At 38.3% G+C, this 19,298-nt stretch overlaps 1 protein-coding gene across 1 annotated transcript in view; it reads left to right on the forward strand.

The window, feature by feature from the left end:
* Nucleotides 1-1,082: 1,082 nt before the first annotated feature.
* Nucleotides 1,083-19,298, forward strand: part of SMIM14 (small integral membrane protein 14) — a 734,614-nt gene continuing 716,398 nt past the window's right edge. The window contains exon 1 of the mRNA XM_044062934.1: nucleotides 1,083-1,268. The gene's annotated coding sequence lies outside the window, so the exon portion shown is untranslated. The remainder of the gene's footprint in view (nucleotides 1,269-19,298) is intronic.

Here is a 19,298-nt window from a genome sequence, read left to right on the forward strand (position 1 = left end):
TTTAAGGGAAAATTTGAAGAGTGGACTTTAGGTAGCCCGAATAGTTTAAACCTGCTTAACCGCTGCTGCCCTAGTGTGCAACGGTAGCAACTCCGCGCTAAATCGGGCTAAATCGCTAATCTTGGCGCTAAAGCGTGCTTTATAGCAGGGGGCTGGAAAAGACAGGAAATGACCCAAAATGGCCAATAAACTACAAGTTACTGCCTTAAACCACTCCTCTGAGGACAAACAGGCAGCTCAGTACTCCCTACTCCCACTAGTGAGTAAAGAAACTACCCCTTGACCAAACAAGGAAAATGGAGAAAACAGGAACCAAGACAAAGCCCAGGGATCAACAAAATCTGGTCTCTGGAACACTAGTTAGGAAAGTATGGAAAGCAAGGATGAGCTTTTCTTATACCTCTCAACCTCTTAGAGCAAGAAATCTGGACAAAGTCATAACTAAACTAGGGACAAAGGCTGAAAATGGGTAAATTTTTTAAATATCTCTCTTACAAACTTAGAAAGTTGAAAGAATAACAGCTTTTGAATTAACATGATTTTGTTCTGAAGGGTATGAAGTCTGAAACCGAAATGTCATTATTTTCTGACTTCAATCCTCTACGACTTCACAGAAAACCACGATTTTATGAGAAACAGACCAAAATATCTGGACATTCTGCGAAAACCTGGTCAGCTGAGAAGTATGCTTCTAATATCCAGGACTCTCTGTCAGTGGGAACAGATTTAATAGTTTAAAATCTGCAGATACCTTAATATTTTAGTTTAGTTGTTAGTAATATACTCTTAAGCTTATACTAGCTGCATCTGTTGCAAATGATCTTGCTCTAAATGATGTTTATTTCTACGGCGTTCTTCAATAATAAGCAGCAACAACGTTTCCTAACTAATAATTCAAATGTGCTGCATAAACAAGAATAACCAATGACAGAATTCAAGTAACTTGTAATCAGCCGTACACAAGATGGCGAACAGCACAACACATGTGACTTGCACCAAATGAGTTCAACTAGCTCGAACCCTCCGCTTAGACTCTTATTGTGATTGGCAGTTTGCATCTCCGGTAGAAGATCCGGTCTTCGCAAGTAAAGGAATGACGTGTCCAAGTCTACCCAAACAGCTGGGGTAGGGTTACTGTAAACACAGTCAATCTAAATTCCTTCTTCCTGGAGCAGGCTGTTTTGAGCATTTTCTTTGCAGATACACTGATCTATAAGAATTTCACACCCGCTGACTGACAGCGTCAGTGGAGATCTGCATTATATCCAGTAAGTGATTAGTGAACTGCCACTGTATTTTGCTTGTGTTTGTTTGGTGCCATCAGTCCCAGACATGATTTGACTAACAACATTAGAATTCTACGTCTAGAAATTCTTTGGGGCGTTGGATGTAAACATTTGATTTTATCGAAATGATTAATAGTGAATGATTGAGATTTGTACTTAAGCGATACAGTCAATCCGAAATGTAATGTACGTGAGATGAACCCTTCTATAAACAATTTGGACTTGTGGCTTGCTTTAGGAGTTTGTAAAAAGTAAACCGGCATGTTGGAGTGATTTCCAATCAGCTTGGATCGGAAATTATCTTTCTACTTTTCTTCTTAATAAAGTGCGATTACTTCCTATATTTTTTATTATTTTTTTACAGACGAAGTTGTTACTTGCGTTTCTTTCTGCAGTGTTTATTTTCCTGCTCTCGCTCGTAATTGGAGAGGTGTGAAGTATGAAGTAAAAGTTTTGTCTCGGAATGTAGCATTCAGAACGTGAAATGATTATGTAATGCTGGAGTTATGATAGTTAGACTCACTTATAATGCTTGTAGCTAAAGACATGCTAACATGGTTTGATTTATTTTGTATAAATGTACATTTGCCTCTCTCTGAAGTAATAAATAAACAAAGGTGTTAAAATATAACACAAAGTGACTAAGCCATTGTAAAAAAAGTAAACAAACGTGAATGTCAGAGAACTGTAGTTTGTGAGCAGAAAACCTTAGTTTCAAATGTGTTTTTGCTCGAAAGAGTTTTCAGCCTTTCATATCTATATGTTGGTCAAACAGAAATTGAGCTGCAGCTGTGTGTGTTGCTTTTTCTGTTTTTTTTTTTTTACGAAGCCGGCTTTTTTTTTTGTGGCACGCAGTACATCTCCGTTCAGTGTTTACGTTTTTTTTATTTATTTTTATCTGCTCCTCATGGAACGTGTTTTTTTTCTGGCAAGTCACTGAGGATTGAAGTTACTAAATAATGACAGACATTTGTGGTTCAGACTTTATGTTCTACATAAAAAAAACTGTGATAACACAAAACGTTTTATTGTAGCAACTTTCTAAGTTTATAAGAGCTGTATTTTAAATTGTGTACTTATTTTGGGGTTTTGTCCACTCGTTATTTTTGGCTAATGGCTATGTCCAAATTTCTTGTGCTGAGATGTATGGAGCATATTCCCGTGTATATTTTTTAAACGCCTGTTTTAAATCTACTGACGAAACCGTAGCTTGTAAAGGGACATTTAACATTAGCTGGATCTGCGAGACATGTGACGTTGTCACATTTTTTAAGTGCTTTGTTAAATGGATGGTAGGTAATTCCTCTTTGTTTAAACATATTGCATATAGGTATGTTTTACTGCGCACATACAGTCTACCAGTGGTGTTATATTTAAAGTTATTTTAATACCAGATGCTTTTTTCACGCTGCATCGAATTTTGGAACTTTTTAAAAAGTTTTGTTAAGTCTCCGAATTCTGTCTTTTCAAAAGAAGCTTTCTACGGCATCACAACGGCTACCCATTTTTTTCTGATTTCGATACAAAATTAATGTTTAAAGGTGTTCCTTTTTTTTTGGTAGAGCCGCGGTGGTGCAGCGGTAGCGTTGTCGCCTCACAGCAAGAGGCTCTCCCGTTCAATTCTCGGCTGGAGCGCCTTCTGTGTGGAGTCCGCATGTCCTCCCCGCGGTAGAGTGGCGTTCGAAAGACATGCGTGAATGGGCGTGCCTTCGTTGAAGGTTGGGCGTCGGGCTGACACCTCGGCACCGTAAAATTCGACTGTCAATTATTAGCGGACCGGAGTTCTACTATGGCGACCCCTAACCGGGGGAAAAGCCGAAAGAAGAAGGCTGAAATAATATCACAATGTTTTCACATACTGACTTTCTTGGTCTCAAATCTTACATTGAACAATATTTTTTCATTTTTTTTGTGTTCAGTATTTCTGATACAGCAGTATTTCATCTGTCTGCATTTCTTCAGTTTTGGTTCTGAATGTCTTCACTACAGTCATCTGCACAGAAGATTCTGAAAACTGCAAACAAAGTCAAACCAACTTGAAATCCACCTTTATTGCAAGTAGAATTGAAGAAATGCTAGACAACACTGAGTATAGTGTTCATGGTGATGTTTTACTTTAGGACTCACCAGGATGCACAGTAGCAAGCTCCCCTTCCTTGCGATGTTGGTCGACATTTTACTTACAATATCAGAAAAATTAAATTAATGACACTGTCACCAAGAGTCTGTAAACTAAGTGAACTTAAATCATATCTTTTGCCTTCTTTGCTCAAGAATTGTTGACAAACCGAAGATAATGGGGAGACAAAAAGTCAGTATTTGGGACAGATTTAAATATTGTACTTATAAACTTAGAATTTTATTACAGTAAAATATTTTGTATTAGCGCGTATATTTTCTGAAGAATATGATGTTTGAAACTCTGATGCTTGTAATTATTTGTAATTTTAATTCTCCATGATTTGTCAGAGTACAAGTTTTACTAAGGATGGGAGAGGGGTTATAAAAACGGATAACTGTTACCATTAACACACCATCAGCTGACTGTATTCATATGATATGGCACTATCCCCATGTCAGTAAAATGTGACCATGTATAATTGAAGCATGCAAGTGGGTGATAAGAGCAAATATACCAAGTAATGTACTGATTGTTGGTGCTAACCCCAGATACACTTCACCGTAATAGTCACAGATATAAATGGATAGACTGATAGCCACCACACAAGCTTCTTTGTAAGTATTGGAAAAAGATACCTTCTCACTGGTCAGGTACATTTATTCAGCACTCTTGTCTGAATGTGGACTACTATCCCCCGAGGGTGGATAGGGCAGAATGGAGTGATTGGTCTGTTATTTTTATACAAGTAGTAGCAAAAGACAATTTTTGTAAGTGCATATTATAGAATGTGTTTCGGGTAAATTAACTAGAGTGACTCCTAATATACTTTTATCTGGTATGGCATTTCATTTTATTTGTGCATATATATCAATCAAAAAGTACAGAGAGCAATGAATATTGCTATTCTCATATTAGAGCTAAACTCATTATGTATTAACTAATGTAAGTTAAAAATATTCTAGTATCCATATGAGAATTTGTTAGTTGATATAAATTTCAGTTTTAGGGTGGCACAATGGCATAGCTTATAGCATTGTCACCTAACAGCAGGAGGTTCCTTGATTTGATTCTTGACTGGGGTGCCTTCTGTGTGGAGTCTGTATGTTCTTCCTGTGTTAATGTGGGTTCACTCTGGGTGCTTCAGTTTCATCCCACATTTCAAAGACATGAAGTAGGTGGAGTGTAGAGTCTAAATTGGCCACATGTGAGAGTGTGCTGTGGAAGAACAGATGCAGGGCTAGCCATATGGCAGTGTAAACATTAGCTCTAGATGATTGTCACTGTTGAAGTGACACCCTGACCCCATATGCAAAAATGGGGAAAAAAGGAGGTTGTGAGTCAATGGATAAATGTTTAGCTTTTGTTGTTATTCTTGTACTTTTGTAGTTTGAAAAATTGTACAATTGATGATCCTTGTAATTTAATAAAGTTTACATTCTTAAAGTTACAAAGAAAAGACTGAACATACAAGCAAAAAATCTGGGCAGCTGAGAGGTGTGACTGAAGCCCAGAGTAAAAAACTGATTTTGGCAACTTGTATGATTTAATGAGAGAGAATTGTGTGTGATATTAAAATGATTAAGTCAGAGGCAGAATGTTAAGAAAATAGACTTAGTACTTGATTCATAGGTTCATAGGATGTTACTAGGTTAATGGCCTTAGGGCCTTTACAAGCCTAACCATCTAATACCAGTGTTCCCTAATTGATCATTGTTTGATGGTTCCCTAATTGACCATTGTTAGATGGTTTGATTGTTTGCAAAGCGAATCTGTGATCAGCACTGGCTGTCCCTGTCCATGAAGGACATAGGTACCACCCCAGGGGTGAATTTACCATCTCCCATCCAGTTGTCCGGGTTGCGCTTAAATAGGGACATTGAGGAGCTCTGCTTAACGTGAATTGGAATAAATGAGATATTTGTCTAGAACAAGTTGCCTCTTGAGTATTCAGCTTGAAAGCATGATTGAGGAATTGGAAATGTGCAAAAATAAAACTGTTGAGTGAAAGAAAGATAAGGGAAATTAAAGTCAAAGTGAGTAAAAGAAATCAAAGTAATAATGATAAAAATAGTCATGCAGTTGTCTAGTACAGCACAAGCAGACAGACACCCAGTTGAGCCTTATCAAAAGCACAAGAAAGCATCTTGTACATCACTAATTGTATTTGTCGGCTATGTTGCGGTCCTAATTATTTTGCAGAGATGTGTTTAAAGTCAAATTAAACATGTTTTAGAAAGGTTTACAGTAGTAGATGTAAAGGAAGAAAATAAAATTGAAATGTTAAGTGGTACAAAGTTGAAGCGCATGACATGAATGCTGTTCAGGCTGTAAGAAGCAAAAATGATGATTTTTTGGCCAGAAAAGCAAGCTTGTGGGAACATTGTATGCACAGAAAGCAGTATGCATTCAGAAAGTAAGTCCACAAATCTGCCTAATACTGTGTAAAAACCTTGATAACTGAGAATACTGTGTAAATTGCGGTCAAGAATGCAGATGTTGTTATAGCTTATGGCAGTAATTTGCTTGTATTGCATATTCTTGTAGCCCACCCCCCATTTAAAAAGTTAGGCAGTAATAGAGAACACTGGACATTGTGTAAGTTCTGGTGAAGAATGCAGACACTGGTAGTGCCTACTGCAGGAATATGCTGGTGTTGCCTATTAAAAGTTAATATAACAACACATTTTGCATCAACATGCATTTTCCTGAACAAAAAGTATGAAAACTCTGTGGTTGTCATTACTGACTGACTGAAATACTCTTGTTATTTGCCAGAGGGGGAAAACACAGATGAGGCAGAATCAGGGATGTCACAAAGTCAATAGAATAACAGTTTCTTTGCATCAAGATCCATTATCTTTATGATAAAAAGTATGAAACCTGGGTACTTATGTATTATCGCAACCAGAATTTTGCGATCGTAAAGGTTGCTTCCCGATAGTGAAATGTGTCCGGTAAGATTTTAAAAATGGGACACGATGTGTTTTCTTTGACAAGGAAGGGTCTTTTATGCAGGGTTATGAATACAAATTAGAAAAATAGTGAACTGTCTATGCATGCACTTCCCTGGCGGCGGCATGTCATTGCATCTTCCCGGTTACTGAAATCACTTCCATGATTACACGTAGTAAGAGCACTTTCCCAAAACATCTCATTGCCGAACAATGCTCTCTTCTTCCTGTACTTTGTGGCTGTTAGCAACCGTTTTTTTTTTAATTTTGACCTGAAGATGGCTTTACAAATAGTACCCCCCCCCCCCCAAAAAAAAAAAAGTGACCAAAACCTCCATGATTACAGGCTCTGCCTTTGCCTTCTCTGAAGGCTGCTTCCTTCCACACTGTCAAAATAATCCGTTCGTCAGAACAACAGCAGGCATTCTAATTCAAGCATACGTGTGTATAAGGCACTCTGAAAACACGAAGCGGATTTCCTCAAATGTTTGTCTTCCCCTTCACACAGACCCTGTAACGGAAAGGTAGTCCACAACAAATAAAACAGACCCTAAATACCACCTTACAGTGGTTTGTGGCCTCGTTTGTACAGAAGTATTGTAAATTCGCAACCGCGAAAATCTGGTTGCGATAATACGCAAGTACCAAAATCTGAATGAATGGCATATTTATTGACTGACTGTAATCCCCAGTGATTTAAGAACATAAAAAGAGGGGGAAGGCAAAATATGATGCAAAATATCATAGACAGTTTGCAAAATTTGACGTCTTATTAATTTTATGTTCAGTATAGGAGGTAAGCAGTATTAAGTGCATGCCAATAGTGGCACAAACTTTTAAGTTTGTCTACTTAAAGGTGTATATGGCAGATAACAAAGATAGTGTTTTGTTTTTTTACTTTAGTAGTAGTCTAGAATGCTACGGTAGCAGTGAGCAGCTGTCAAGCTATGTTATTACAGTAACATTCTAAGCTGTACAGAAAAACACGACCCAGGGTCCTGTGTGTTCTGTTTATTGAAACTGTAATGCCTGTCATAATTGACTTGACTGTGGTCCTCAACAGTTTACCAGAAAGTCAGTCCTCAGCAGTTTGAGAAAAATCAAAAACTTTATACGCCTCAAGGCAAGAATATGAGGCAGAATGAAGAACCTTAAAAATAAATAGAACAGTAGGTTTTACGTTAGTGTGCATTTCCTTAACGATGATTACAAAATACTGATGTCTGTCATTATTGACTAAAGGTAACTGTCAGTGATTTACAAAAGCAAAAACAAAAGAAAAAAATACAAGGGACAAGGCAGAAAATATAATGCAGAATCGGACAGTTGTAAAAAGGTTTTATGGTCAGTTTGAGTAAGGGTGGGAGGAGCTTTTAAGTTTTGGTCCCCGTGATTACATGCCTGTTCTTGTCTGATGAGAAGTTTTCATAAAATACTGTTGTAGATAAGTTTAGAATGCTATGGCAACAGCAGCACTCCGCAGTCAAACTTCACTACTGCCAGACCATTCTAAGACGTAGTCGAGTATTCTTCATTATCAACCAAATGTCTGTGCATTCTCTGGCTAATTTCTAGACATAAACTGAAGCTAGAAGTTCAGATGTTGCTTGATTGTAGTTACAGGTGTAGAAATTACAAGCTGATATTGCAGTTGTGTCCTTGCAAAAGCATTTAAAGCAGCCATATGTACTGGATTGTAATGCTAGTGAGACACAATATAATCAAGAGGATTTATACTACATAATGGTAGAATAATTCATAGCTTTTTGTTGACAGCAGCGTGAGTAAGGCTAGTTATCATGCAAGCCTAATGATGCTAAAGAAGCTAGAAATGAGAATGCAGGTTGGTTGGGAAGACAGCATACGCTTTCTTGAGGGCTGGCATGAATATACAAGTAGTAACAAACATGCTTATAGGTGGAAATGGTCTAATATAGCTAACAACAATGACAGTAGATGTGTTTCTCCTAGTAAAGTACATTTGAAAGACTCCACTAAAATTGCTAATACTGCTAGCAAATATAGTAATAGGACTACTTGTTATGATCATTTCATTGAGGGTCAAGAAAAATGCTGATCAAAATATTTTTTTAAAACATGTTTATTGAATTATTAGTTATGACATAGGCAAACTTGCATTTATATAAAAGTAATCAAATTAACACACATAGTCTCAAATATTAGCCATCATTTGTATTGTTATATATCCTATAATATAATCTAGTACATAAATAATTCAGTTCTTGCCTTATCTTAAACATCATTTCTCCTTTCAGAATTTTTTTTGCATGTATTATTCTCACAATTAATGTTTTAATGCTGATTAAAATATAAATATTGTTGATATTTTGCAAAGTTATTTTGACCTGTTCACAGATTTCCACTATGTATCAGGAGAGGCAGTGACAGTTGTGTGCACAGTGAGGAGTCCAAATAGTGCTAAAATTAGAATTGAAGTAAAAACTGAAACAAATGGAACCTATTTATGTAGACCAACAAAATATTTGTTAAAGGCTCACACTCATGCTGAAACATTGTTCTCAAGCACAGGAATAAATGTCAGTCATATTTTTGGATGTCAGCGGTTGCAGGGTTGCATCTATGGTACATAAGTCATAGAGGAATCAATTTGTAAACTGCTGCAGAGTGCATTCAAAAAGTTTCTTCATAAAGAAAGCATTGGTTAGACAATCAAATGTTACTGCGTTTACAAAAGAGTAACAATTACTTCAGTGCAAACCAGGTAAGGTGATGGGTATAGTTGATACATATTCACAAGAGTGTAAAGACTTGCTGGAGAAAAATTTACATAACTTTCAAATCATTTCATAATTGCCTTTATAGACTTGTATACTAGAAAAAATAAAAAAAATGTGTGACATAAGACAAGGAAATGCAATTGCTGTGACATAGTTATGATTGGGTGGACAGATAAGGTTAAGCCCGTACATGTAGACATTACAGTACACCTAGTATTCCAGAACGAGCTCTGGTCTGTATAAATGTAATATTCAAGTGTGACATTCCTCTTCTGTTGCACAATACTTTGCTAGATAAAATTATTGAATGCATTTGAAAGTAATCAAATATAAAGAGAACACATGGTGTTGTTTATTGTCTGACAGTGGTCTCCAGCCTTTTCTGCTCCAAGGACTGGTATCACTGTAAGACAATTTTCCACAGACCGGCCGTCTCGCAGTGTGCATAATAAAATATTTATTTATTTGACATTTGTTTAATGAGGAGGCCAGATCCGGGGAGAAAAGCTCCAAAGTACAATAAAAATACAACTGGCAATAATTACCACAATAAAAATACAACTGGCAATAATTACCAAAAAAAGTGTGCTTATCTGCTTAACAGCATAACATTGATCTGCTATGGTTGAGAGGTAAGTAAACCTAATGGCAACCTTACTGATTTTGTTTATAAGAGCAGTATTTAACATCTGTCCCTATTATTTGGATCTGTCCAGCATACCTCTCAACTGTACAGATTTTCACAGAATGTCCAGATTTTTGCCTCATATTTTTGGTCTCTTATTTTCATAAAATTGTCGTTTTCTGGCAAATCACTGGCAGATCATTGAGGCTGAATTCAGAAAATATTGACAGACAGTTGAGTTTCATACTTCATACCCTTCAGAAAATTCATGCTAATGCAAAACCTGTATTTCTATCAACTTTCAAAGTTTGTAAGAGCAGCACTTAAAAGGGTCCCTATTTTGGGCCTTGTCTCCCCATTATTTTTGGCTTTGTCCAGATTTCTTGATCTAAGTAGGATATTGAGAGATTGTGTGTGTGTGTGTGTGTGTGTGTGTGTGTGTGTGTGTGTGTGTGTGTGTGTGTGTGTGTGAGACAGAGAGAAAGAGTGAAGAGTGAGTGTGATAGCTGCAGCAGCAGCAATGAAGTTGGTGTACCTTTCATCCATACCACACTCACTCACTCAGTCTCTTTTGCATTCGTGCATGCATTCACTCACACACATCGCTCTCACTATTTTCCAATCTCTCACACACAGTCACTTCCTCATTCATACCTGCATTCACTCGCACATCACTCTTACTCTCTCCCGGTCAAACACACACACAGTCACATCCTCATTCATACTTGCATTCATTCATTCACACATCACTCTCCCGATCTCATACATACACACATACACAGCCACTTCCTCATTCATACCTGCATTCACTCGCACATCACTCTCACTCTTCCGATCTCACACACGCGCGCGCGCGCACACACACACACACCCACACACACACACACACACACACTTCTTCATTCCTTCCTGCAATCATTCACACATCACTCTCACTCTCCTGATCTCTCACACACACAGAGACTCTTTTGCTTTCATGCACGCATTCACTCACACACACACACACACACACAGACACATAGACACTCATACAGCCATTCACTTACCTTACCTGATGGCCCGGTTCCAAGTGCTCCATGGACCGGTTGTTGGGGTGGTCTAAGATGTTTGAGCAGATTTGTTCGCAGTTGTATGTTCAGAAATCAAAATAAAAAAAAAGAAACTTTTATTACATAAATTGAAGTGTCTTCCTTGGATGAAAGTGTGAATACATTTACTGCAAGGATGTCCATTAATTTCTTTATGTGTACTGTTATACAAAATGCTTGGCATGCATAGGATTACCGGTTGTAGTGTTCTCACAATGATAACATCTGTCATTGGTAGACAGGTTTTATTAGATGAGGTAGTATTGGACAGCTGTTTACAGTTTCTGAGTCAAGAAGTCCATACTTTTGTGAATAATGTAAACTTGCATCAAGTTGTGGATGCAGAGCTATGGGCTGTTAGTTGGATTGTGCAGGCCATGCTATGAAGAAGAATTTATTTACATGTGACATTTGTGAAAATTCAGATTGCTGTCTCGGTAGAAATATGCTTTTGTATTTGTACAACTTTCTTCAGCACAGCTGCTAATGAGAAAGTGTTTTAAAACTAAACTACTTGCCTTTATATTTGGTTCCTGAGAATAAGAGGAATGCTGTTGAGGTACTGAATGAAAGGTAGTGCTGAAAGAAAAAAATATTTCCATTTGTTTACCAGAAAAAGCTAACTTGACCCTTTTCAGCAGAGGCCTGGGGAGAAAATCTCCATGAGAAATAATAGCAGCAGTACATATACAACATGCAGAATGTTCTGGTAACTTTTAGCAGCATTATATACAAAACTTCATGAGAAGCATTTACAGTAGTATATACTAGACAGAGCCATACTTTCATGAATAATCTAAACATGCTAACAAAAGGTAATAAGTTTAAATTCTTAAACATGGACTGGATAGACCTGTGATTACATCCTTTAGAATCTTGACAAATTGCTAAAAAGCGGAAAAAATTGAAGATGAGTCTGGGCTTTCTGCAGAAAACAGTGTACCTGTTACAGTGTTTGGTAAACAGAGTAAATGAGATCCTATTTCAGCTGTATAGAAGAAATAGAAAACATAAAATTAAAAAAAGGCAAAAAGTGAAAATTATGTGGACTGTGCTTTTAAATGCACCACCTCTCAAATGTCCAACTTTTGGAGGGGCACACCCTAGTGGTTTCGCAATCTTGCTCCATCCCTTCTAAAACTGGAAGTTAGTTAGAGAGGTTCTTTGTTAATAGTATCACTATTTAAAAAGTGTCCCTAATATGGGGCCTTTTCTATAGTTATTTTTGCTTTGTCCTTAATTCTGGAGGTAGAAGTTGAGAATTTTTATTCTGTGTAAAGTCCAGACTTGTGGCTGTGTAGAAGAAATAGAAAGTAATTAGTTAAACAATCTGGTGTGGAAAAAGTGCAGGTTTTTAGTTGTCAGATTTCTCGAGTGTTACTGTGATTAAACTGCTACCACCTTTTCAGCATGGAAATGATTTTCAAACTCCTATAAAAAAGACTTGGAGAGTTGTAATGTTGTCCAGGATGATCCTGATATTGTGAAAGCCAGCTGCTACTCCAGACAGTGATGTACTTCAACATCAACCTAGTGTGAACCAGTATTTGTGGTATGAGATGTTGGTCAAAAGCATGACAGAATACGCCACTGTCGAGATTATAAAGGGGAGCCATATGTAATGTTTAATTTGATTCACTTAAAACTCATTTCACTGAATTTCAAAACACTCACACCAAATCACTGAAAACTCATTTTCGGAATGCAAGTACTGTTGGGCAAATAAAGCATGTATTCCCTTTACCCCACTGTAGTGTGATCCTGGGGTTAGTATATATAGTTAGGGGGGTGTGGGGGCACAGCCCCACGCATTGGGAAGTGTAGGGGACATAGCCCCTACCTACTTTTGGTTTTATAGTGTTAGCTTTCAGTGAAATGAAGATCCTTCTCACTTTTTTAATTATTCGTGCTAAAAAAAAATGACATGATGCAGAGGGGTGAGAGCAGCTGTTCCTTCACACTGTTCCTTGGTGTCCTGCAGCCTGTTTGTTTAAATGTATTTTGTTAGACGTCACAAACAAAACTAGGCGTAAGTTTGCCTTTAGGGCCTACTTCGTTGTAACCACACCCTTGTATCTGTTCTGTACTTATATTCCTGTAAATTACATCTTATTTTTTTATCCTATTATTTTGTCTGCAGTTTCTCCAGTTTATATCCTAAGCCAGGGCTACTGACCACTTCAGATCTCGGGTAGAAGCTGGACTGTTGTGATACTGGCAGTGAATCAGGAGGGCACTATATCTTCTGCGCAGAGTAGCTTCAGGTGAAAAGGCAGGTATACTGGTTCCCAGCAGTCATATACTGACGTCTGTATTGACTGTCTGTTAAGTTCTGACATGTAAAAACGTCTGGGCTATATCAAGAGGTGCTCAATCAGTGTTTTGAGTGTTTGTTGGCTTATACCTGCTTTGTCTTTGCCATGCTCCACTTTGGATGGCCTTCCAGTAATTGTGGTTTAGTAAGAAACGTTGCTGTTGCAGGCAAAAATGTAAATTGTACATGGGATTGATACATGTGTATCTTTTAGAAATTGTTTTGGAGTTTTTATTTATTAACAAATTCCTGTGTACACCTGTGGATTCTGCATGTGTTAAGGCTGTCTACTGACTTTACATCTCTGAAGGGAATTATCAGTTATTTGTTTACCAGGATTGTCCAACGGAGCTGATAGCCCAGTTTTCAGAGGAGGCCTACGGAGAAGACATGTCATTCACATAGGTAGCATTGCATCAAAGATGCCAAATGATAATATAAATGTAATAATCATAGAACATTGGTGTACAGGGATAAATTGTTTCCATAAATTTGCAAATCATGAACTTCAGCAAAATTTGATTCATCTTTACAGTAAATACAGTGTATCAGGATAACATCGCAAATGAATGAGTAGTAGTATTTAGGTTATTTGTAGTTATATATCTTCTTAGCTGCTTGTTTTAGTAGTGTGATAAACATGTTGATACTCAATTGGACTTCCAAGTTCAGGGGAAACATAGTTCTAGAGTTTTGCTATATAGCTAGTGTAGTGAGTCCCCATATCTAAACTGTTGATGATTTTAGGAGTGTAGGCATTTGCATAGCTGGCCATTGTAGCACCTGAGGCCAATCCCTGTAGTGGTGCCCCACCTCCCCAATTCTTCAATGGGAGAGTAAAAAAAAAGTCTGCAATCTGGTGGCTGGTGCTTCTGAAATGCAGGAGCTAACCAGATCCTGTTTCTGCATTCCACTCCTGCTTCTCCCCAGCTGAGCCGGCATTTTAAAAAAAAAGTATGCTATCAGATACCAGGGGTTCCTGCAATGCAAGATCCAATTTGGTCCTTTTTTTTGCTTCCTGCCCCTGACCCTCCTTCTTCAGATTTTAGTTGAGGGAAAAAAAAAAAGAAAAACAAATCTTTTTTTCTTTTCTTTTAGCAAACTGCTTGTTACTGCGCTTATGCTAGGTTTGACTGCATACGCAGTACTGACTTTTAAAAGCTGGTATGCACTTAAGAGCTACTAGGATTACTCTCAGATGACTGATCATCCCCCCCTAGTACTTGGGGCAGTTACTCCGTTTGCCCTGCCCCAGCAACGCTGTAGAGTATAAGTTTGAGTAGCTTGTAAAGTTGTAATGTGTTGGACGGATGGGGATTTATGTGGTTTATGGATACTGTTGTGGGTCATTTCAAGTTGTGTTAGGGCTAACATGATTTGTAGTTCTGGCCACTGAATTTCTTGTGAGCAGAATAGTGGCATGTTTTGCTATACATGTTTGATGCATATTTGGCAAATTTGTTGTAGGTTTGTTCTAGTTTATGCAGCTGTATTTTTGGAATGTTAGTATGAGCAATGCGGGTCTACTTTGTTTCGCTGAATCTCATTTCACTCCTACCACTTCGCCGAAAACTCAAATTACTGAAAACGCATTTCACTGAAGTGCAGTTACTATATATGGCACTGTGTAGAGTACTGTAAGGCAAGTAAAAGGTATACGCCCTTTTCCCCACTGTAGTGCGATCCTGGAGTTAGTATATATAGTTAGGGGAGGTGTGGGTGGCACAGTCCCCCATATTGGGGAGTGTGGGGGGCGTAGTCCCCCATTTAGTTTGAGTACGCACTCTCTTCTGGAGAGAGTTAGTCATTGGTGTTGCAACTATGCAAGTCTATTGTTTTAAACTGTATTGTTTTGAACTTTTTGGTAAAATACAATATAAAACAAACAAGGTAGGGGGGCTACGCCCCCACACCTCTCGATGTGGGGGCTGTGTCCCACACACCCCCCAACTATATATACTAACTCCAGGATCGCACTACAGTGGGGAAAAGGGCATATCCCTTTTACTTGCCTTACAGTACTCTACACAGTGTCATATATACTAAGTTTAATTAGGTGAAATAAGATTCAGTGAAATGAGTTTTCAGTAATTTGTGGTTTCAGCGAAGTGGTTGGGGTGAAATTAAATTCAATAAAATGAAATTCAACAAAACAAAGTAGGCCCGAGTAATGCATATAGTAAAGTTGGAAGTGGTAGTATGGACTGAGTATAGTTGAGTCGGAGGTATTTTTGGGTTTGTAAAGTATGCACAGTTTTTGTTGGTTTTGCTGATTGTGTTAAGGAATCCGAAGTGGTGCAGCGGTAGCATTGTCGCCTCACAGCAAGAGGTTCTCCCGTTCGATTCTCGGCTGGAGCACCTTCTATGTGGTGTCAGCATGTCTTCCCCATGGTCGAGTAGCATTCGAAAGACATGCGTGAATGGTTGTGCCTTCGTTGAAGGTTGGGCGTCGAGCTGGCACCTCGGCACTGTAAAAATCTACAGCCAATCATTAGCGGACCAGAGTTCTGCTCTGGCGACCCCTAACCGGGAAAAGCCAAAAGAAAAACAACAACATAGTCGTATTAAATACGATGCTTTAGTCTACTATGACTTCCAGTAGTTTTGTTTGTTAGACTTACTCATCTTGCGTATTGTTGAGAATAGATGGTCTATTAGAATATTATTTTTATAGCACCATTCATTTTTTTTTATTTTGGTTGCCTTCAGTGGCAATTGTTAAAGGAAAACTCCAGCTTAGAACTAAAAAAAAAAAAAAACATATTTTTTTCATTGTATCTTTGTTTTTGAGCTCTTTTAATTTCTCAAAATCAGTCCAGGTGCTTCTTTTACAATTTTAATGTGTTTCTCTCAACATGGCGGATGATGGGGCCTGCCCTGGTAACGTGATCTTATTTTCTTGTTTTCCTTCCTTTTTCCCAGAATACATTTCAAGTCCTGTTTATATGACTCATGCCAGACATAAGGAAGTGGTGCTGTTTTCTCATACCATTAAAATATAATGGCAAGACTGAAGCACTGCCATCTAAACACACCTTCTGTAAGAGATCTGCTTCTCGGTTTACCTGACTGAGCCTCATTTATCTGTCTGCCAGAGCTTGTTCTAAGCTATAAATAGCTGTTGGCTACTTGCAGCAAAAGAAAGCAGATAAAAACATTCTTTTTGTAAGAAGTCTTTTGTGGTCATAACAAACTTGATAAACCTTGCCCCATACTCTCATGCTGAGGTGTGAAAACTCTCACTGCAGTAAATAATCCTTGCTGTACATTTACAAGTGACAGATAGTAGGACTCTAAACTTAGTCTGCTACTTCCCAATGCCTTCAGTGGGAAGATTTTTCTCTCTCCTGAATGATGCAGACTTAAAATGTGCTTTACTAGTTCCTCAATTATTTCTTTTTTTTCCCAAAAACATTTTTATTAAATTTTGTTAGTAAACATTGACATAAAGTATTAAAAATAAACAATATAAAACATAACTATTTACACTATATACAAACATCCATGATAAACATTTGTTTTCTCCAAGAAAGGTAATCAATATTTATCTATCCATGGGACCAGATGACATCCCAGGCTGTGTACTACATGAACTACAAAATGAACTGGCACCTCACCTAAGTGTCAAGTTAGTCATAGCCTCACCTCAGACTTCGTGCCCACTGAGTTGCGCACAGCTGCAGTTATCCCACTCCACAAGGGGGGATCCACCTTGGATCCCGGGAACTACCGTCCCATCAGTCTGACGAGCCTGATCTGCAAGGGCATGGAATGCATTATCATGGAACTTATAAACAAAGACATTGGCAACCTTCAAACACTGGACCCCACCCAGTTTGGGTTTGTGAAGGGCCGATCTTGCCTCCTGAACCTGATTGGCTTCTTCGAATCAGTCACCAGAGCTGTGGATGAGGGTAAGGCGGTCCACACAGCCTATCTGGACCTTGCCAAGGCCTTCAACACCATCCCCCATTCTGGAATCGTAGATAAACTTACTAAGTTGGGCATAAATCCCTACGTCACTCGGGTTGCCAACTGGCTTACGGACAGAACCCAGACTGTAAACGTAGCCGACTCCAAATCCAGCTCCAGACAAGTGGAGTACCTCAGGGTTCAGTCTTGGGACCACTCTTGTTTGGCATGTACTTCTCTGAAGTACAGGCCAACACTAAGGGACTCTGGCTAACAAAGTTTGCAGATGACTGCAAACTGGGAGCCATTATTGATTCCCCAAATGATATGGATATTCTACAAAAGGGCCTTACAGAAACAGATGCCTGGTGCCAGAGCCATGGGTTCAAGCTTAATGCCAAGAAATGTATAGTTATCCCCTTTGGAAAAAACATGTACCCATGAATTGCCACATAAATGGCAGCACACTAAACATCGAAAGTGTGATGAGAGACTTAGGGACACAGGTGGACAGTGGTTTCACTTTCGATAATCACATCGCCACAACAATCAGGAAATCCTTCTCTGTGGCACACCTCACCACTAATGGCTTTTCATCCAGAAAAAAGGAGGTCATTGTCCCACTGTAGTCATCTCTCATTAGACCCTTTATAGAGTATAATGCCCATGTTTGGTATGTACCTCACAAGACATCTGCAACAGCTGGAAAGGCCACAGAAATACCTCACTAAAAGTATCACAGGCCTAAAGCAGATGCCATATGCTGACCGTCTAAAAAAAACTCCAGCTATACTCTGTGGCATGTCGTCTACTCAGAGGCGATCTCTGCTTAACATACAAGGCCATGTCAAACCCTGTGCTGTTGGACATGCACAACTTAAAAAAATCCCAATTCCTCAGAGCCACGCGCTCCAGGGATCTAAACCTTGTCATCACAATGAACAAAACATGCTAGAGGGATAGGTTCCTGACCCAGAGACTCCCCATACTCTGGAATAGACTGCCTGTACATGTCAAGCAGAGCGCCTCCTTGGCCGTCTTCAAAAGGAACCTTGATGATTGGATGGGAGATAAGAAATTCACCACGGGGATCATGTCAGTTACCCTGCTAGACAGGGGTCCAGGGAAGTAAATATTGTGGGTGGAAATATCCAGGGAATTGTTATGGCAAGGCTTGTATAGGCCCGAGGGCTGATAGCCTAGTACCAACCTATGAACAATCTCTCCAATTTTTGGCAAGCTAGTCTTTTTTTGTGTGTTACATTTAACGATATCTGATAAATAGTTTGCATTTATTTTTTACATACTGATTTTGCTATTGAAATAAACTCCATAAACTTAAGATCTTGCTTATTTTTCCAGTTCAATGCAATTATTTTTTGAGCAATAGCTAGAATTAACCAAAGAACAGGTAACTTAACTGATGTCTAGGAATTATACTTTGGGTAGGGACATTGAATAATATCAAAGAGCTTGTAATTTGACAGTTATCAGACCACAGGGCTTTTGCGAAATGTCTAAAATCACTCCGGCATTGTGTGAGAGTTCTATATTCGATGAACATATGAACCCAATTGGCTTCAAGAATATCACCACACCTCCAGCATTTGCTTTCATTACTCTTGGTTATAAGGTCAATTCTGTGTGCAGTGTAAACGCTTCTATGAATAAATCTTCAGGTATATAGTCTCCAACATAATGATGATGAAGTGTTTTTTATTGAATTTAATTGTTTCTTATTATTGCTAGATAAAGGTTCACCATTAATCTTTATGGAGTAATTCCAAAAAGCTTGGTCGAAAGTAATCAAGTCTTCTCGTAGGATTTTATATACAGATGATATGCTTAATTTATGTTCAGTGTTCATCGAACTACACCATATAAATAGTTTTATCAATTTTGGTATAGTATCAGTTTCCAGATTTATTGACACTCTCTCTTTATTTTCAACAAACTGTCTTAAAGATTGATTGAATACAGAGCCAATTATCTTGACAGACATTATATCTGGCTAAGAGAAACTTCATTGGTTGGATGTTCTTATTGTCTATAAACTGGTGCCAAAACTTTAGATTATTCTCTTTAAGATTCCGTATCTTATTGATATTGAAGGTATCTAGGCAATCTGGTGTATTCTGTCATGTTCCCCCTCCTTTACTCTGTTTCATATTTATTTATACTTTGGTAACCAGGAAAGTGAACTGGTCCCAGGACCATTTTCAGCCACAACATAAGCTACAC

Source organism: Protopterus annectens, chromosome 2.part1, assembly GCF_019279795.1.
Source record: "Protopterus annectens isolate FY-2018-M chromosome 2.part1, PAN1.0, whole genome shotgun sequence".
Classification (NCBI taxonomy): domain Eukaryota; kingdom Metazoa; phylum Chordata; order Ceratodontiformes; family Protopteridae; genus Protopterus; species Protopterus annectens.